The sequence below is a fragment of the Ambystoma mexicanum genome, chromosome 2q, assembly GCF_040938575.1.
Source record: "Ambystoma mexicanum isolate Mex_15411 chromosome 2q, UKY_AmexF1_1, whole genome shotgun sequence".
Lineage (NCBI taxonomy): Eukaryota > Metazoa > Chordata > Amphibia > Caudata > Ambystomatidae > Ambystoma > Ambystoma mexicanum.
Window position 1 is genome coordinate 591,419,149 of NC_090924.1, and position 17,194 is coordinate 591,436,342.

The window sequence follows — 17,194 nt, forward strand, 5'->3', positions numbered from 1 at the left end:
TTCTACACGCAGCGCTACTCACCCACAAAAATACCGGCAAACAAAGACAATACGGACAATTTTGGACACTCAACATTCTGCGTGCAACGTTCACTTGGGAGAAGGACTTTATAGCCAGTGAAGAAACTGGCGCCTTGAACTCTTGGCCTCGCTGTGAAGGCATAAAACAGCGTTTGGCATCTGAACTCAGCCTACAGACATTGGCACCAATCACATGAGTGAATCGCGCCCCTGCAAATGCAGGATGGAGTGCACACCCTACTAAAGATCAAGGTAAGCCCATCGGGGGACATCACAGCACACAGTAAAGAGAAGGGAAGGGCCCAGGGGAATCAGGTGAATTCAGGTCTCAGTGTACACCCTGTGTTTGACAGGTATTCCTCCGGGAGAAACAGGGGAAGTGAAGACTTGGGGTCAAGGGAGGCTCGTCCATCGCTCCTGCAGAGACACAGGTGAGTGTGACACTACCACTCTTATCACCTTACAAAACATTGCACAGCCATGTTAACCAGCTAGTAAGTTGTCCTCCAATCACTGCCGTCCCCCAATTGGAGGTGGAACTTCATTTACCACTGCTTCTCAAATGTAGGCATTTTCTCCCACTCTAACTGATTTCTACTTACTGCTGTGGCTGAAACTTAGGCATTTCTTCCAACTAGTGTAAGTAATTCATGGTGGCAAGAGTAAAGACAGACTCAAGTGATATCAGTTCAAGGGTCTTTATTAACGTTATGCTCACCTGGTCTCTTGCCGAGGCGTTGGGGCACAGTTGCAGCCCTCCCAGAGGTGAGGTCGCTCAGGTCCGACTTTGCCCTCTGCGCTTATGTGGTGACTGGTGGTAATAGGTGATGCTGCTCAAGACTGTTCCTGCGTGGAGAATAGGGGACGTGAGTATGCAAGTTTGCGCGCCTGATCCCCTTCCAGACCCCTTTTCCCAAACCGTGGTACCCGTGGGATGCGCTGTCCCTGAAAAGCTCACCTGTTGATTAGTTTTGGCGAGCACTCCGTCCTGCTGCTTCTGGCAGGGGCGCTTGTATGATCTGGACCGAGTTCCTTCACTGGTCCCTTGCACATTGTAGTCCAGTCCTGCTGTGACTAAGCCACTATACTTCAGGTAAGTATTCCTGTTTGCCTTTCTTTCCTCGTCTGCTTTTGCTGTATTGTAAAGTTTGCTGTCTTGTATTGCTGTTCTTTCCACTTTTGATATTTGCTCTTTTGCTTTCTTCCCTTGCAGGTGATGTTGCCGACCCAGCAGAAGCTGCGGAGCTCGAGGCGACAGCCAGAGGGAATGAGGAACAAAGCTGCAGTGGTACAGTAGCTGGTAAGTTGTTAGCTAGGGGGCGCGCAGGGGTCAAATGCGGCGCGATCCTAGCACAGATGTTCTAACCTTGTCTTTCTTCTTCTTCACAGGGTCCGAGTTCGTGGATGCAGAGTGCGGTGCTGCGGCGTCAGGATCAAGATCACTGGATGTCAGGAGATGTGTCTGCAGATGAAGCGATGAAGCACCGGTTTCCTGGAGGTGAGTATGCAGGAAAACACCTGGTTTCAAAGCTAAGTAAGCTCGTCCAATCGGCGGTGAGCATCACATCGCACGCGAGTGCACAGTAACGTGAAGCACCGGCCTTAAGGATGGAGCAGTTTATATAGCTGAGCTTCTGAAGCCACGCCCACCAGGTTCAGCCTGCCTGCCACACCCTGACACATTCGATGAGTCAGCACATGAAGACCAGGTCTAGGGAGCCACACCCGATGAGTCAGCACATGAGGATGTTCTCTGGAATAAAGGCTTTCAGCTCCTGGAAAGTTCTTGTAAAATAAAATCACTCTTGCGCTGAAATAAAGTAAAAGCACTCCTGCACTGAAATAAATTATTCCTGCTCACATCTCTATATAAGCCTTGCGCCAAAGGCCAAAGGCGCCAGGACTGAGTCCAGCCAGGACCCCTGTGTTTATAGGTCCCAAAGGGACATAAGTGAGTAAAGTGACCCATTGCCCCCATCACTAGATGGTGTGGTTTTTGTGTTCTGGCACCTGTGGCCATGACATTAAACTGCAAAGGTAGGTTGGAAAAATACCTATTTTAAACCTATATCTAAGATGGGAGCAAGCTTCGACCATCAAATAATAATAAGGCAGTCCTAGTGGCGTTGTGTCAAATAAAAGGGCCTGTACTAAGAAAAACATATTGCCAATCCTTGCGCTAAATACAGAAAAAAGTGTGGGATAATGTTCTTAAGAAAGAAATAAGTGTTCACAAACGATAAGTCAGGATTCGGTACTTGAGGTTTCCCTTCCGCAAGTTTTCAGCACAGGACAAGGGTAGATTTTGGAGCACAGCACACGCTCGAGCTTTCCCAGCACGAGCTAACAATTCCGCTTTCAACAATCAGGTCATTCGGTGGTTAAGTGTCTTTTCTATCAAAAAGTCTCTTGCCGCCGTGGGCCTGATGTATTAAAAAAATAAACAAAACTTCAAAGTTCCTTTCTGTTTGCACATAATCTTCGGGTGATGGCTGCTCACCACTTGATCTCCCTCGTTCGGGCTCAGCCCCCTTCTGAATTCACAAATCTTCGGGTGATGACTATTCACCCCTTGCATCTCCCTCTTTCGGGCTCAGAAACCTTTGGCATTCACAAATATTTTGGTGATGACTTGGAACTCCCTCATTCGGGGTCAGACCCCTCTCGACTGTTTGCCTCCCTCGTTCAGGTTCTTTATGGCGTTCTTCACAAATCTTAATATCTTTTTGTGCAGTTCACTGTGGACATCCCTTGCTCGGGTTCATTCTTGTCAACACACTGTATTTTGGGACTTTAGACTTCGCCCCCTCTTTATCAGCAACCCTCGTTCGGGTTCACTCTTGCCAATCTTGTATTTTCCATTCAACTCTTACAATGCAGGATTCACTTCCCTTGGCTTCACGATCACCTGTAGGTCAAAGACTTTCGACGGTACAGAGGATTATACAAGACCACTGTACAACCACTTTGACCCCTCTTCCTACCTTTCCCAAAGGCCTTCTGGTTACAGTAGTTTCAATACTTGGGTAATCGGCCAGAGTGTCCTGAGTGAGCATCCACATGATGCCGGACTCCTCTAGTGCTGGTTTTCCCCCTTTCACAACAATTACTCTTTATGTTTTCTAAGTTCAATTAGCTGTTAGCTACTTTATGTTCAACACAGTTCAGTTTCTTATCGACTCTCCCCTCAACTCACCGGTTGTGATGAACCGCTTGACTTTCTTTCTCTTTAGAGTCAAGGTTGGTACCACAGAGACAAACGTCTCTCCCTGGCTTGTTTATCAGTGGAGAAGGGTCTCATGTAAAGTAGACATCTGCTGCAACACACACTGGCTATTGTTCGCGTTCTTGCGATTCCTTCTGCGGACGTTTCAAAGGCCTTGGTCAGAAAGGGCAAGGTCACTTCTCTCCTTGTCACCCTCTCGTGAGGCCCCATCTTTCTTCTCGTCTTGAAATGCCATGCTGAGTTAGCTCCTTGGATATTCGGTCTGCCTTGCTATTCTTGTGCTCTTCTGCTCAACCTTTTATCCCTTTGGGGAAGGGAAAGGACCATCAGGTGTGTGTGGTTCTGGTCAATTACCTGACTTTGCCTGAGCCTGATATTGGGACGTGTCACGTAAATGGGCTTGAATGTTAGTCCGTTGTCCTTCATAATATGCTAAAGTGTTTGCGTTGGCAGGAAGGGGTTTGTCATGGAAAATCATACTTGTTGTCTTAGGGGCGTTGATAACGTCAGAAGGGTGAAATCGGGGAACAACAGTAAAAGGAGGATTCTCAGAGTTCGGGTGTTGGAGGTTTGTGTATCTTTCGTGGTATGTTGAGGAAAGGTTGTCAGAAGAAGGGGGATACTGCATCTCACTCGTAGATGTCCCAATTCCACTCCCCAAGCACCCCCATCCAGGGGATCCTCCCTCACTAGTCCACCCCCAGGAACTGGATCCAATAGCAATGGCTGTGACCTGGCCACCTAGATGACAGACCCCCGGGGACTAGGCAGAGAGACACCTTCAGGTTTCTCACACACCCTTCCCCTATGTGGGTGTATATGTCTGATCTTTGTCCAATATGAGGAAGAGAACAGGGATGAGAGATATCCACAAACTCTCCCATATCCTTTTGTTTGACTCTGGTTGGTTTTTGTAGAGGTCTGGGGGTTTTATTGGTCTCTCTACAGTAGCCCATAAACTGGGGTTTGAGGGCTGTCTCTGGGTTCATGCAATCTGCTTTCTCCCAGTTCCATATTGCTTTGAGAGGAATAGTGTGTTTACCAGCTACTCTGGGGTAGAAAATCTCCAAATGGAGGTTTGTTTTCCTGTAAGAGATTTGAAAGGGTAGGGAAGTCTTATCCCAGGATAACTTCTTCAGAGAGGCCCAATATTATGGCTGATAATATTTCCCAAGATTCTCTCCTGATGTGAATGTGTACGAGTATCTTGGGGTGCACTTTGTTATCGCCATGCACACAGGTGACTAACTATGGCCGCATTTTCTAGGTCCTCAGTTGAGGCTAAATCATCTCGGATAGCAGTTTGCTTACTCCCCGAGTCAATTAAGGCCAATTAAGGCCCTTACTTGTCTTCCATTTACCCAAGCCTTCTCGTATGTAAAATCTGTAGATGATTGGCATGAACAGCTACTAAAGGTTTCTAGCTTCACCCTTTAGGCGACTTATTTCCATAGGTTCATCCTTTAGATTCATTGGACAGTACTGAGCCACATGTCCGGTTTCCCTGCAGGAGAAACAGACAGGAGGAGATGGTCTACTTCCTTTTATTTCTTCTTTTTGCTTTCATCTTTGACTTTGAGATCAACCCTTTTGATGTCTATCCTTTCTCGTAGCAGCACTTTGTTGCCTTTATATAATCCCCCTTGTTCCTCGGTTCCGGGAAGTTGAGGTCGGGGGATTGATTTATGATCCCTCCGTTGCTCACAACGATGGGCCGAATGGAAATGTTTGGCTGCGTCCGAGTAGTTTTGCCCAGTCTCAATGGCCATAGTTAGGGTAGGCTGTTTTAACTGAAGAAAAGCTTTTTGCTGAAAAGGGGGTAAGGAATTAGTAAACTGTTGCACAGTGATCATTTCTGTTAGCTCATCTAAGGTTTTACCATTGATCCATAAAGCCACAGTGGTTTTAATTTGTTCACCCATTTCTAAAGGGGTTTCTCCTGGATTTAATTTAATAGCTATCAATTTCTGCTGATAAAAATTGCAGGTTTGCCCCACTCTTTTGAGCAGTCCCTCTTTGATGGATAGAAAGGTGGCTCCTTGGACAAGATTTAGTAGTTGATATGAGGTTTGTAACTCACCTTTCAACAGAGGTCCCAAATAACATCTTTTAAGATTCTCCTCTCATCCCAGTTGTGCCGCTAGATGCTCAAGATTTAGGAAATAATGTCCTAAATCTTCGCCCTCTAGATATGGTTGAAGGACCCCTTGTGTTAGTAGGGGTCTTGCTTGCAACTCAATTAGTTTTGTTGAATTCACTTGGAGTCTACCCTCAGCTTGTATTTGATGGGCTGCTAACTGGGCAATGACATTGGTTACATCAGCCATCTCTTCTAGGCACGTAAGGGTCCCTTCTGTGGACGGTTCAGAATCAGGGAAGAAACAAGTCTCAATCCCTTTGGATAAAGTCTCAACATCTTCAGATACTTCAGTGTCTGAATCTCTCAAAGGATTGGATTTTTGGTAGGTTACCCTCTAGTCCTGATCGTCCCGTGACTGAGGGTAATTGGGTGACAAAAAAAAGGTTAACAGGGAGGAGGGTTCAGGGCGCTAGATCTAACTAAAGAAAAAAGGGGTCAAACCTTCAATATTACTCGATTCCACTGCTGTATGTTATAGTGTGAGAGAGGAAGGGTGTCTAGTAATACCTGAGTCCTAAAGAACCGATCTTGTTGAGCAGTCGGAATATGTAATTGGGACAACAAACCCTCTTTGAGTTTGGATACGCGGTCAGAGTCAGGGAGATCAACAATTCGGTTGACCCCTTCTGGAGGTACTACAATGAAAAGCATGGGTTTCAATTTTTATCAGTTGACTCGTATCCCATCCCTGAAACCATATGTAAGGAACTCATGGTGGCAAAAGGAAAGACAGACACAAGTGATCACAGTTCAAGGGTGTTTATTAAACTGCAAAGGTAGGTTGGAAAAACACCTAATCTAAACCTAAATCTAATATGTGTCATTATCCCAGTAAGTGAGCACAGTTCCCATTCAGGCATGCAGGAGAAGCAAAGTACATCACATCAGTCAGCAGGTCAAAACTGGGTACAAGTTTGGCAAACATGGCATTTGTACCATTCATAGCATATGCTCCCATAGTCTCTCATAGTGCTTACCGTGGTCTCATACACTAACCATGGCCGCCGCCAGATCCATTGATAACTTACAGCATTCGCAATACTTATTGCAGAGGGGGCTACTTAAGCACTGCCTCTGCCGGAGCGCTTGCTTCGAGTCTTCTCCGCTGACAGCAGGTAACGCTAGAGGCATCTCTCTCCTCATAGAACCTGTCAAAGGGAAAATTAGAGACATTCGTTTTCACAGAAAAAACAACAGAATTCCATAGTTATTGAAACGAATTACAGAATCAAAGTTATCTCCGAAGTAGTTTTTCAGTCAGCTGTGTTCATTCGTAGCCACAGAATCTTTTCAGAAGTTCTCTCACAGCCGCAGCATCTTCAAGCAACATTCATCGTTCGCAGTACCTTCATTCAGAATTTTCCTCAGCAGCCACTACAGCTTCCAAAGGTATTTTTCCTCAGCTTTCCGAAAACCTGCAGACAAATAAGGTATTTAATTAACGAACGAACTTAATAGAAAATAAGAAACAAGAAGTTTAAATAAGTTAACGTACCTGAAGTTTATTCAAGTTTTCATCGCTCAGTTATGCTGCGCTCTTTCCCAAAAGGCTGCAGTTACTCTGCATAGACGATCTTACACTAGTTGAACGTTTCTCTATCCCGAGTAACGTCGCAGTCATCCGCAGCCATTAGACTCTTTGAATTCCGAGAATCTGCAAGAGAAAGGGAAAATATTAGAAAGAGAGATCTTTCCAACGTAGGGACTATTCCAAATCTAAAAGACTATCGTTTTTTTTTCTCCAGACACTTACCCAAGACAAATTCTGGAAGTGCAAAGACATTATAAAGACAAGAGTCTATTGAACACCACATCCTTCCATGTTAAAGTTTCTTCATTCCAACGCACCCCTGTAGAATAACAGGATGGAGAGCTCCACAAAACATAAACATAGGTGAGAAGAGAGGGATTACCAAAAGCACAGTGTTATATAGTAACTTCTCAGAAATCAGGTATTATAGCAGTTCTATTGTTGTCATTGTTGTTTATACAGAAAAGGAATCCTAAAAGTGCCCAAGTAACAGGTCCACAGGCTGAGACGGCATTACGCTCCCGAGGAGTCCAGGTAAGCATTACAGAACGCGAAGCCAGTACTTAAAATACACCACCTGAGCATAATGGAGGACACAGGAATTGAGAATTTATCCCAGATTTTGGGAGAGTTAAGGGCAGAAGTCCATGCAGCTAGGTCTGAAACCAACTCTATCCCGAGTAACGTCGCAGTCATCCGCAGCCATTAGACTCTTCGAATTCCGAGAATCTGCAAGAGAAAGGGAAAATATTAGAAAGAGAGATCTTTCCAACGTAGGGACTATTCCAAATCTAAAAGACTATAGTTTTTTTTTCTCCAGATACTTACCCAAGACAAATTCTGGAAGTGCAAAGACATTATAAAGGCAAGAGTCTATTGAACACCACATCCTTCCATGTTAAAGTTTCTTCATTCCAACGCACCCCTGTAGAATAACAGGATGGAGAGCTCCACAAAACATAAACATAGGTGAGAACAGAGGGATTACCAAAAGCACAATGTTATATAGTAACTTCTCAGAAATCAGGTATTATAGCAGTTCTATTGTTGTCATTGTTGTTTATACAGAAAAGGAATTCTAAAAGTGCCCAAGTAACAGGTCCACAGGCTGAGACGGCATTACGCTCCCGAGGAGTCCAGGTAAGCATTACAGAACGCAAAGCCAGTACTTAAAATACTCCACCTGAGCATAATGGAGGACACAGGAATTGAGAATTTATCCCAGATTTTGGGAGAGTTAAGGGCAGAAGTCCATGCAGCTAGGTCTGAAACCAACTCTCCTATGAGAGTGTTTGTGGTTAACAGAGAGCGCACTGATGAATTGGGTTGCCAATTGCTACAGTCCCAAGAAGGACAAACACCACTACCTAGTGGGGTTCCACACAGTCAAATTTATGCTCCCAGACCTCCTCTACAGGTAGTTTTACCCGGGAACATTCCACTAGCAGCCCAAGAGAGATTTACAGGGGATTCAAGGCATTTTGCAGTTTTTATGAACCAATGTAATTTACACTTTCTGTGTAGACCCAGGGTCTTTCCTTCCGATCAGGCCAAGGTGGCATTTGTGTTATCATATCTGGGTGAACATGCTGCTGACTGGTTCATACCCTTAGTTAATCGAGATGATCCATTACTGAGGAATTTCCCTGGTTTTCGGCAAGAGTTAGAGAAACTCTTTGCTCATCCTGCTCAGGGACAGGCCTTTGATAATGAGCTGCTCTCTTTACGCCAAGGTAACCAAGAATTGTTGGCTTATATAGCTTCCTTTAATCAATTAGTGGCAGAGACCAATTGACCTGAGGCGAAGAGAACCACCCTCTTTTATCGAGGATTACGAGGAGAACTCAAAGATATATTAGCACAAGTAGTGAATTCTCCTACAGGATGTGCTGAATTCATAGACCTAACAATACAGCTGGATCACCGATTGCAGGACCGGCGCTCTGATCGGGCCAGATCAGAGACCAGATTACTCTATGTTAGTTCAAAAGACTATGCAACTCTTCCAATGACTGAAAGTCACCCTGAGCCAATGCAGTTAGTAGGTGTTCGGGGTCCCATATCTATGGAAGAGACAAAAGAAGACAACAGAATTTATGTCTCTACTGTGGTTCGGCGGGTCATCATTTGCAAACCAGTCCAGTGAACCCACCATGGAAACCAATGGGAGCAGTAGACAAGGAGGACAGGAAAATCACAGAAAATGAACAGCTGGAAAACTCAAACACCTGACAAGTGTAGAGGTCGACTTGTCGAGCCAGAAGAAGGAAATTCAGATCTCTCATTTCATTGTTCCAGTCATCTTAAGTAGCGACCTTCAACCTTCCAAGATATATGCTCTGGAAGCATATGTGGACAGTGATGTGATTGGGAACTACATAGATTACGAACTTGCAGGCAAGATGGGTATTGGTATGCACCCAAAGGCTGTGATAGAAAATATCACCGCAGTAGATGGTACTCAACTGATATCTGGACTAGTGACAAAGTGTACTGAAGTTTGCACCTTGCTTTGCCAGGAGGGACATCGAGAAAAGATCTTGTTTGACCTAATTAGTGCTCCACAGTTTAAAGAAATTTTAGGAGTTTCATGGCTGAGAAACATAATACACAGATTGAATGGCATGCCAAAACCTTCATTTTTACCAAGGAATGCGAGTATTCCTGCTGTGTTCATGACGGAACCTTTAAAAAAGAAGTTCAAGTGATTTTAAGGGAAAAACCCACCTTAGGGTTAATAGGAACCCTTCCACCGGAGTATCAAGATTTTCAAGAAGTATTCGAAGAAGAACAGGCTAACGTGTTGCCTCCTCAGCAGCCATATGATTGTCACATTGATTTGATCGCTGGTTCAAAAACCACATGCAGCAGAATCTATGCCCTAACTGAACAAGAAAATATTAATTTGAAGACTTATTTAGATAATTACCTTGCCAATGGTTTTATTCGGCCCTCTAAGTCTCCTCTGTTTTTCACGCCCAAGAAGGAAGGGGACCTTCGTACTTGCATAGACTACCATGCCCTCAACCAGATCACAGTCAAGAACCAGTACCCCCTTCCACTCATTCCAGTGTTAATGGATCAAGTTAAGGATGCCAACATTTTTACTAAACTAGACCTTCGAGCAGCGTACCACTTAGTGAGAATCAAATAAGGAGATGAATGGAAAACAGCTTTCCGCACAAAATGCGGTTTATATGAGTACCAAGTCATGCCCTTTGGCCTATGCAATGCCCCAGCAGCTTTCCAGAATTTTATGAACAATGTTTTATGTGAATTGCTAGATGTCTGCAATGTAGTGTACCTTGACGACATTCTCATCTATTCAAACTCGGTCCAAGAACACATGACCCATTTAAGAGCAGTACTTCAGAAACACGACAACACAAGATATTTGTCAAACTAGAGAAATGCTTCAAATGCTTCAAATGGATAACCGAAAAGTTGACGCAGTTCTGAATTGGCCTTACCCTACGTCAGTGAAAGAAGTCCAAAGTTTTTTAGGATTTGCAAATCTTAACAGACGCTTTGTTGCAGGATTTTGACAACTAGTCCATCCAATAACTTTGCTACTGCGAAAGCACCCGACATTCTCCTGGACCAAGGAAGCAGATGAGGCCTTCCAGGCATTAAAAGAAAAATTTACTACCGCTCTCATTTTAAGACACCCACAACCCGAACTACCATTTGTAGTGGAAACTGATGCGACCAGTGCTGCAATGGGAGCTATATTATCCCAGAAAGATACTGAAACCTGACAACTGCCTCTAGTGGTCCAGGAAGTTTTCAGTAGCATAATAACACGCTTTCAAATAATGGAGAATGTTAAGGATTTCAATTGGGTGACACACACCGGATCAGGACCTTTGCCCTTAGCCTTGGATGTAGCGCACAGTTGGCCGGTTGGTGGGTATACAATATTTATTTATTTTAAAATTCAAAAAAATCACACAAATTTTAATATTGGGCAGCAATCACCAATAGGGTGATAATTACAACGAAAACCACTGAAATACACTTGGCTAACCTTCTACAAGAACATATCCAAAGCAAAAATGAATAGGAGCAGTTTTGAAATACGGGTAGATTGCAATGCTCTCCCAAACTGCAATGAATCGAATTTGGAGTGGATATAAAGAAGCAGCAGGGAGTCAGGGATGAGAGATAGCAAACAGAATCGAAATCCAACCTTCCCTCACAAAATAAGATTTTAAAGCCCTTTGCAATGGCATGAAATCACACTCGGAATGTGACAAATAATTAATTAATGTACAGTTAAATCAATGAGGCAAATATGATTTCTCACAATAGCAGGAATGTATAAACACTAGCAACCACAAGGTAAGTTATCAACAAAAGGCATACAGTTCAAAGGCAAGCTGAAAGTAAGTAAGAACACAATGCAGCCGAATCACACGTTGGAAAGTTGCATGTTTCTCAATTGCAGTTTTAAATGTCAAAAACGTTTTTTAAGAAAAACAGGTGAAATACTCCAAATCGGAATGCGGTTTTTGGGCTTGGGAATAGATGCACATCACAGGGACAATATAGAAGTGAAAGGAGGGATATAGCTGAATAATTGGATGGGATTGGTAAGATAAAAGGAGGTTTGTTGTTGGAAAAATAAAGCCGTTAAAGATAGAAGGTCGGTTTGGAAAGAAAAAAAGACAAAGTTTACTTATACTAGATTATCAAGAAGATAGCACTGCCCATGAAACAGGTTAAGCGGCCTGATTAACCCGCTCCACGCCACATTTCTCTTTATGTGGAAGAAGTTACAAGATGGGGTGAATGAAAGATTGGTGCTAACGCTAGGAATCAAGGACCGGGTGCACAGAAAATTCTAACCGTTTTGGACAAGTTACCAGGGTATGACTAGGATTACTTAGAGAGTAGAACAAAGACAAAGGGTCAAGATGGGGTAGGCTGTGTGTTATGGGATGGCAATACTCACAATACACAATTTGGGATTAGGAACAGTAAACTGGGTTCTGGACCCCAAGGCTCGGTCACCAGGCAGGGGCAGACTCTCCTAGCAGAACAACAGCTGGGACTGCCTGGTCACTAGATAGCAAGTACAGCTGGATGGCAGGGATACAGCGGGCATGCAGTTAGTGGGCAAAGAGTCGGGCTGGTCACAGAATGCTTCCCATAAGGGTACCACAGCGTTTCCTCTTTGTTCTTGGGTTTTTTTAGTGGGATGACTGGATCTAGGCCTTGCTGAGATAGGGTGAGCTATGCTTTGGCCTTGCAATGGAATCTGGAATCTGGCAAGATGAATGTAGAATATCAGGATATGCAGGGCTGGACATTTTGGAGAGAGTGTGTGTCTAGAGTTATGTCAACCACCCTTATTTATAAGGCATGGTGACATCATAGAATTGTATGGTGGGGCATGCTTAGCTGGGCATGCCTCTAAACAACTGGATTGGTCAGGGGTGATTGTTACCACCTTGCTGTCAGCTGGTTGGATTTTAAGGGACATGACATCAGCTTTATAATGTGGCTTTACAATGCAAAGGATCATCCCACAGTTAATTTAGCTAAAATCATTCTTCACATAAATCCCACATTTAAACTATTGTAGCATTTTTACAAATTATCTAAGCGGATTACATATTTCACGCAGAGCATGACAGTCCAACTCTACAGATTGTAAGACTTTGTTTCATCCGCCTAATAATTTTTCATCATTTCGGTGAGAAATATTCGACCTAACATCCTATAACTTTATACATCTGTAGGGATTATCATAAGGCATGTAAGTATTTCATTTTACAATGACCTCATGTAAACCTTTTTCAAAATATCCAATTCTTTGCCATTCCTACCCACAATATGTCAGTGAATGCTTCCACATCTTGTTTAAAAGCCACAAAAATTACATTTAAACAGTTAACTGTTTACATTCCTGCAAAGTCCTGTTGCAGAGATAAAAGTCTTAAAGGTTTATTAATAAAATAGTATTCTGAGACAAATGGTCAGCATTGTCTCCCAAATAAGAGCATAGCTTACAAGGCTGCTCTTGATTTGGCTTTGAAGCTCCCAGTAAAAGTTGTGAGGATGTGTGATTTCATATTTCACATGCATATGTCCCAGAATCTCTATTGTAAGAGTCCTTTGCCCAGACAAAAGTCTGAGGAGCATGGCATGTTTAGTGCTTTTGGTCCAACCAAAGTTTTCAAAAGTAGCAATTAGCACGCATGTGTCCTACAATCTATTGTAGCTCCCTCTTTCGGGGGTTAGGGCACTCATGTTGTCAGCCAAATGTCCCTTGAGCCATAGCAGAAAACCTGTTTGGTCGGATTTCCCCAGTGTAGCCACTGCATTATTTCTTTATTTTATTTTATTTTGTTTTGAATGAGAAGCAAGCCTGTTGAAATAAAACATCCCATATATGTTTCCCAGCAAAACCCCCTTTACATTGCTAGGCAAGGAAAAGTTTTTATTCAACATTGTACTTTTTGGTTTGCAAAAGCCTATTTTGACACATGATGAATGTTGCTAGGATTTCCCTCTCAAATTCGTTTTTTCTCTTCCATCTGAATTCCCACATTGTTCTGCAGCCCCAGCCAGTTTCTTTTATACAGCAATTTGTTCAAGACATAGTTCACTGAAATTGACATATGCCCATAGAGCTAGAGTTTCTTTGAAGCATTGATTTTTGGGATTTTGTAACCCAACAGACAAGCGTTTTCCCATGCCGCTGAAAGTAAAGCTTCTGTTCATTTCCAGTTCTGGCTTGACACAGCCTGTCATGCAAGGATAATGCTTTCTTCTCCTAGAGCAGAATCTGGATATGGATGATCATGGCAGGGCCTCATTGATAAAAGCAGTGTGATGTTGAACCGATGAAAATAGCATAAGAGTAGAATCCTTTTCAATGTAAAATCACCCCTTTTCAATGGGAACTTTTTGCAAGCAGCAGAGCAGCGCTGCTTTTCAATGAGATTCTTTTGGTGCACACAAGAACACATACTGGCGGCCTTTCTCAGTGTGCTCTCTGTTCCAACTTGCCCAATAGTTGCTTGTCAAGCTGGCGCAGCCATAATTTTTCTTTAGTGTAGCTGCAAAACGCAGTATTGATGCGGGGCAATGGTGCTCCAAGGAGCCTGCGCAGCCATTTTGCTGTTAACTGCAGACATGCAGCTTGATCATGAATGGGAATTCTGCTGAGTGGGTCAATGTACCTCACAAATTCCCCACAGCCCCCGACTACTCTGAAACTTTTTGTCGAGGGAGAGTAGGGCTAAGTGGGGTTCATTGGTAGGGCAAAGCAGGGTTCATCAGGTAGAATCCTTCCATCAGGGTGCGGTACGCCACAATCCTCCCGTTGTCTCTCGCTGGAGTGTGGAGACACTCACAGCTTTCCCTTAGGTCTTTCTTTGTGGTGTGGAGCGACACCCCCAGCTTTTTCTTTGATTTCTCCTTTCCAACTCCCCACGGAGGTCCTCCTTGGTCTATAAAGGGTGCAGCCAGTGTGAATCTTTTAAATAAATAAGAACTGGTTACTACATTTTCCCACTGACTGCCTTCCAGTAAGGTTGACAACAGTGGGACACACATGCATTCAATTATTACAGTACTTAGATAATAAAGACAAATAATCACTCATAAGACACAGATAACTATTGTGGGAATCCCTTTCGTCCTGACAATGAAGAAAATACTCCCTGTTAAATAATTATTCCTCTAAACCTACCTGTTCTCTTCTGGTTCTTCTTTTCTGGTTCTCATTGTCCAGATGTCTCCTCTATTTGATTTTCTCTGGGCTCCTCAATTAGCTGCAACATGTGTCTAGGGTGACAACTTTTTAACTGATTAATATGGACCTATTTCTCTTTTGTCAGCTCTCCTTTGGGGAAGCGGATACTGTAGGCGACAGGTGAAATTGTATCTACAATTTCAAAAGGACTGGGTCAGCTCGGTAAAAATGTCCACTGCTTGGTCTGGTTGCTTTGGAAATTGTACAAGTAGACCCTATCTCCTACTTGGTATTCCTTTTTGGTTGTTTTTAAGTCATATTGAGTCTTCATCTCCTCTGCAGATTTTTCCAGATTCCGCTGAGCATGCGCAAAAGCATGTTGAAGGTGTTTTCTTAGATTCTCAACATACTCATGAGTTGTGGAGGCGTTAATCAGTGTCTGCTCTTGTGTTCTATAGAGCAGATGCTGAGGTAGCACCATCCTTTGTCCAGTCATTAGCTCCTCAAATGGAGACATCTTGGTGGCAGAAGATGGTGTAGATCTGATGGCCATCAGGACAAGTGGTTATTGGATGTCCCAACTTGGTTTTGTTGTACCTCTAAACTCCCCCACTAGAGGACAGCGGTATGGAATATGAAGTTTCCTTTTTACCCCAAGTATCTCCCACATCTTAGTCATCACTTCGCTAGTGAAGTGACTACCTCAGTCTGACTCAATCCTTTGGAGTAGGCCAGAACGCAAGAAGATGTGGTTGATCATCAGGGTAGCTGCTGTTTCTGCCTTGCAATTTGTGGCCGGGAGACATTTCACCCATTTGGCAAACAAGCATGTTACGGTTACCATGTACTTGTTCCCCCTAGAGGAGCTAATCACGGGTCCGATGAAATCTACTTGTAATTCTGACCAAGGCAGTATCATCCCCCTCTTCTGGAGGGGAGCTCTGTGTGTGAGTGATGTTGGCTGAAATTGTGCACACACAAGGCACCCCTTCAACTATTGGTCAAGGTCCTGCCCCATGTGTGGCCAGTATGCAACCTCTTGTACGATTTCTAGAGTAGTATGAAACCACTGATGACCGGTTGTGGCTGCGTCATGGGCGTGACTAAGCATCAGGCTTCAGAATGAGGTAGGTACCACCCACTGGTCACACCCAGAGGTGGATCTCCTTACCAACAAACTGTCTTGGATCTTTGGACACTTCATCAACACTCTGAGGTCGTCTTTCCCAATGTAATCGGTATCCGTCACAGGAAAGTTCTCAGGGTCCTCAATGTGTCGGTAAAATCTTCCAATAATTGGATCCCCTTTTTTGTGCCGTGATTAAATCAGCATCTGGGGTCTCCTTACTCTACTGGACATTTGAGAGTTAATTGCGAGCATTTGTCTGGGACATGTATTTCCCCCAATAGGGACTCGATCTCAAGGAGATCCTCCTGGATGGCTCCAGTTTTGGCCAACTGATCAGCTAGGCGTTTCCAGTTTTTTCTGCCCCTCTATTCAGGAATTACCCTTAATTACCCTTAATCTTCTTCCAATAGATGTCATCCCACTAGAGGTAACCAGATCATCAATATATTGTATTAGCTTGCCATGTTTAAGCGGTTTGTTATTAGCACATAGCATGCCTCTGGTTTTCCAATTAACGAGGTGCTCCATGAACCCGTTCCGGACATAATCTGGATTGGTGATTATGACTAGTTCATGGAGTTGGTGTTGGACAGCAGTGAGAATGGTCTGGTGAACTGCCATCAACTCCGATTTTGTACCCAGCAGAGGGTTCCGGGGCATCATTCATTCAGGCATTCCCAATGCCAGCCACCAGTTCCTTTTCCCCATTGTTATCAACATGGTAGGAGCACCCGCCCACATAAACTGTGGGGATTTCTGTGGCACTTGTCTTCTTCATAGAGTTTGTACGGGGAATTCAGGTACGCCTCCATGTTGTCCTGGATTTTAAGACTTTCGTCCTTGAGACAGTTTTCTCTGGCACAATCATGTAAGTCAGCCGGACTTTGCGCAAGGGGACTCTTCTTGTTTTGGCCATATCTGACCTCAACGGGAAAGCTTTGCATTGACAGAATCCAGGAAGCAATTCTGGAATTACTCACATTTCCGAGCCCGGATTCTGTCACTTTGGAGGTATTGCAGAGGCTGGTGTGGAGTCTGCACTATGATGTGTTCCCCCTGGATGAACGGGTGGTAATTTTTCATTGCCCACACCGTTGCCAGGAATTCCTTCTCACAATCATTGAACTTCTCCTCCACAGAGGATAAAGTCTTACTCGCATAGGCGATTACTTTATTGACTGTTTTGTGCTTTTGATATAATACTGCTGTCAAGCATGTATTGGAGAACCCTATCTTCAAGAAGAACTCCTTGTATTTGACAGGGTAAGCTAGACAAGTCGCTTGTGAGAGGCTTCTTTTGATGCTTTACTGCCTTGGCTTGTTCTGGGCCCCACTCCCACTTGACCCCCCTTCAACAGATGGATCAGGGGTCTTGTGACCTTTGCGTAATCCTCAATGAACTTCCTACTGTAATAAGTCAGTCCAAGGAGGCTTCTTAGCTC